Below are 4873 nucleotides of genomic sequence, written 5' to 3'. Positions count from 1 at the left end.
GCATCAACCTAACCTCTATTTATTATAGATTAACTTCTTCTTTTTTAGAATTTTAATGTATGTTATTTCTAATTTATTTGTTATAAATTAATTAAAAGAATGATTTTGATATTTAATAGCTTAAATGTTAATTATTAAAATTTGCAACATAATAAAAATTACATAGTTAGAAAAAAACTCTTACAAATTTAACTAAGTGTCCGTCTAAGAAGATTTACAATATTAATAATATTACATCCATTGATAAATATGACTTTTGAAATAGTTAGAAGAAACATCAAATATTTTTAATGACTTGACATATGTAATTGATTGATAATGTAAAAAATATTATATCATGTCTATCAATTAAATTCATCTCAAAAATAATATTTATAAAAAATTATGTAAATAAATTTAAAATTTGAGTGATTTTCAAATATTTTAATATTCAATAAAAATAGTAGAAAAAGATGAAGTAGAATTTTTTTACCCAAATAACCCAGTTTTTGAAAAAAAAATCCCAAAATAACCCTGTTTTCAAAAAAATTCTCAATCTACCCCACTTTGAAGAGGAGGCGTCAGATGAATTGGCACCTGCTCTTAAACTTATAGAGGAGGCGCCAATTGGATTGGCTAGGACACCTTGTGTTGCCAATCCAATTGGCGCCTATATGTTAAGTTTTAAAGGAGGCGCCAATTGGTATGACACTTGTGTGTGTTTCGTAATGTTTTTTTGAAAAACATTGTACATGATAGATAAAGTCGAAATTTGACGAATTCATATTAATATTAATACCCGTTTACACAAAAAAGACTAATGTCGATGACCAAGATCACCTAACCGACCTCCGGTCTCACATCCCCTAGCTACCCGAACTTGTGGCCCTAACCCACGTTGATGAATCATCCTAGGTGTTTGAGTATCTGAGGGCCCAGGAACATCACCACCATCTCCAGGAGATTTTCTGAGATAGTCAGACAAATCACCTTAGTCTTGTGTATGCATCGAAGGGGTACCATCATAACTGAGTTCATGACCCATGTCAGAGTAGTTGGGTTGTGTTTGAGTTGTTTGAGGGCGACCGAGACGATTGAAGGGAGACATTGGTGTGAATGATGCGTTGAAGAAAGGTTGAAATGATTGTTGTGGTGTTTGATAGACATATGGTTGTTGAAGGTTTTGGTTTTGAGATGTTTGGGCTTCTTGGCTGATAACATGAAACTATATCACATTTTTAGACTTGATTTAATTAAATTACATTGTTATTTGATTCAATTTATTTTATATTATTCGATATTACTTGGTATTCTCTTATTATTTATTTCAGGTAACATTATTTGAAGCATGTGTGAAAAAGAAAGCAAAGGGGTGCAAAAAGAGGATTCTCTAGGAAAAGCATCTCACTAAAGCCCAGCCGACGTTTGGGGCAAGCAAAATGGCTGTGACGACCGCCACACTCACGTGCCGAGCGTCACGCCCCTTTACCTAGTGTTACGACCGTACCACATAGTGTGACGGCCGTCACACCCCCCACTCCTATATTTTGGCATTGACGCGCGTAACAGAAGGACGTTCTCTCCTATTTTTCCTCTTGACTCGTTGACACTTTGGAACCCTACTGAAGATGCTTTTGAGGAAACGGTTATTTTATGGATGAATATAAATAGACCCCAAAAGATCCAATTGGACATCGCTACGCTGTGCAATATTTTTCCTGCTTTCTAATTTTCCAGCATTCTATTTTCTTAGCATTTTGTTTTCTTTTCTTTGCTAGCTTAATTTACTAAGCATTCAATTTATTTTCTCACGATAGTTTCTACACCGGAAACTATTGTGTAATTTTTACTGGATCTAACCTTACGTTAGATCATAGTATTTTATTTCTTTGTTTTTACCTTCCTGTCTGATCAAGAATTGTGAAGAACAAATCGAACCGACTTGTGGTGGAGTGTTCGAGCATCAAGGCTAGGAACAAAACCAAGATTTCTAGTAATTTTCCAGGTTCATTAATTAATTGAGTTATTGTTTTAATTTACATATGCTCTGTGTTGCTGTTTATATATATTGTCAGTTTGATATGGCCGTATTTATGCATGATTATTGTTTAGGCATGTTTAGCATGTCCGGCTAATCAATTTAGATATCGGTATGTAAAGTAAGCGGAATAAAGGAATCAAAACTGAGTTGGTTTAAATTTATTTCAAAATATAGTCACTCCTTTTCTGGTCTCAATTTACAGAGTTAATACCAAAGTTTTTGTACGAGAGTAAAAGACATAAAGAAGTTAAAATCAATAGAACGACGGTTTGAGCTTTTAACTAGACAGTGTAAATTGAACATTAACTTTAAATCAGGGCGAAAGCAATTTTTAAAGTTAATTAAATTCTAATCATTTTCAAAAATTATTTTTAAAGGTTAAATGTGAGGACGAGAGTTAAGCATTTAAGTTTAATCATATAGTCTAAGTCAACAGAGCGAGAGTTTGAGACAAGGGCGTTTAAACGGTTAGTATTTTCTTAAAAAGAGTTTCTATAGATTCTATTGTTTTCAAAAAGTGATTTTAGATTTAGCGAAATAGTGAGAGCGTACGTTAATATAAAGTCATAGTCTGATTCAACAGAGGGAGAGTTTGAGGACAAGACTTTTAATTAATAGTGTCTACTGAAAAGACTTATTTTAAAATTAAGAAAAAGACCAACGAAGATTTGATTCCCTAATTATGACGAACTACATACCGATATCCGTGTTATTTGATATTTAATCTAGATCTAAATTTAGTTTTACTATTCCCCCTAATCATCAAAGTATCATCTTCCTTAGCTTTACGCAGTAACCCTAGAAAAACGGTATATCGATTATTTAAGTCCCTGTGGGATCGATATCTTTTAAAACTACGCGATTAGACTGTGCACTTGCAGTTAATACCCCGATAGACTCACAAAGTCGCGATCAAGTTTTTGGCGCCGTTGCCGGGGACTTCTATTTGGTCGATATCGTAACTCTTCTGTTATGCTGTAGAGACTAAGGCAATTTTTATTTTTCCCTTCTTTTTCGTTGATTTGTATGCCACACACTCGCTCACAAGGCGAACCGTACTACTTATGAATCAACGACGTTGAACGATATCTCCGATTATTACGACGAATTCGGGAGTATCGTGCTACAAACAATCTTCCTCCAATCGAAATTCCTGACCTCAAAAATCTTCTTCCTTCGCCGATACCAGCGATGGCAGAACCAGCTTGTGCTCTTCGAGATTACGCTGCTCCATCGCAAGATGAGCCGCATTTGAGTATTGCTCCACCCGCAATCGAAGCGAACAACTTCGAACTTAAACCTTCGCTGTTGCAGGCAGTGCAACAGAACCAATTTTCTGGAAATCCTACCGAGGATCCAAACCTTCATTTATCCGTATTTGTCCAATACGCTGACACTGTTAAAGCTAATGGTGTCACTTCAGAGGCAATTCGACTTCGTCTCTTTCCTTTCTCGTTAAGAGATAAAGCTAGAAGATGGCTTCAGTCTCTTCCTTCCAACTCAGTCACCACATGGAATGAGTTGAAGAAAGTCTTTCTTGCCCGATATTTTCCCCCAAGCAAAACAGCTATGTTGAGAGCCCAGATAAATGGATTTAAGCAAAAAGACAACGAGTCTCTTTTCAAAGCATGGGAAAGATACAAAGACATGATGAGACTTTGTCCACACCATGGGTTAGAGGACTGGTTAGTAATTCATACCTTCTATAATGGTCTCTTGTACAACACAAGGTTAACAATATACGCCGCCGCCGGTGGTGCGCTTATGGATAAACCTTACGCTGACGCTTATCAACTTATCGAGAGCATGGCCCAAAATCATTATCAGTGGGGAAGCGACCGAACAATGGTAGAGAAACCTCAAACAAAAGGGGGCATGTACGAGATAAGTAGCCTTGATCATGTTAATGCGAAAGTGGATCCTCTTGCCCAGAAAATCGAAAGTTTAAATGTATCACCTCCAGCCACCGTGGTTGCCGTAACTCAAAATTGTGAAGTCTGTGGAATTCAAGATCACACGCCTACAGATTGTCAACTCCTAACAGGAATTCAAACAGAGCAGGTGAACTATGCTCAAGGAAATCCTTACTCGCATACCTATAACTCAAACTGGAAGAACCATCCTAATTTTTCATATAAAAGTAACAACGCTTTATACGCACCAGGACAAGCTCCCAGTCAAGCCCCAGCTATACCTCCTGGATATCAAAAGCCGACCCCATCTACACCTAACAACAACGTTCCTAGGAAATCCAATTTGGAAATCATGATGGAGAACTTCATAGCTTCTCAACAGCAAACCAATAAAGAGTTCTTAAACCAGAATGTACACACTAACGAACAGATTAAACAACTAGCAAGTAAAGTAGATGCCCTGGCTACCCATAACAAAATGCTGGAAACACAAATCTCACAAGTAGCTCAACAACAAGCGCCTACTGCTGCCCCAACTAGTACATTTCCTGGACATCCCCAACCTAATCCGAAAGGCCACGCTCATGCAATTATATTAAGAAGTGGAACAGAGGTAGAAGGACCGTCTGACCCAAGGATTGAGAACCAAAACTCTAAAAAGTCAACTGAGGAAGAAGGTAGACCTAAGGAAAAGGAAGAGTGTAATAAAGAAATCGTAGAAAACAAAGAACCTTATGTACCTCCGCCACCTTACAAACCACCTATCCCTTATCCTCAAAGGCTAATTAAAACCAAAGACGCGGGCCAATTTAAAAAATTTGTTGACCTACTAAAACAATTAAACGTCACCATTCCTTTTAGAGAAGCTATTACACAGATGCCTTCATATGCTAAGTTCTTAAAAGAAATTTTATCTAATAAAAGGAAACTTGAAGACAGC

General features: G+C 36.7%; 1 pseudogene; it reads right to left on the bottom strand.

Moving 5' to 3' along the window:
- Nucleotides 1-3597: 3597 nt before the first annotated feature.
- On the bottom strand, nt 3598-3696 carry LOC127089630 (uncharacterized; annotated as a pseudogene).
- Between the last annotated feature and the right edge of the window lie 1177 nt (nt 3697-4873).

This window comes from Lathyrus oleraceus, chromosome 5 (assembly GCF_024323335.1).
Source record: "Lathyrus oleraceus cultivar Zhongwan6 chromosome 5, CAAS_Psat_ZW6_1.0, whole genome shotgun sequence".
Lineage (NCBI taxonomy): Eukaryota > Viridiplantae > Streptophyta > Magnoliopsida > Fabales > Fabaceae > Lathyrus > Lathyrus oleraceus.
The sequence above is the reverse complement of the archived record's forward strand: the minus strand, read 5'-3'. Positions and strand labels throughout refer to the sequence as shown.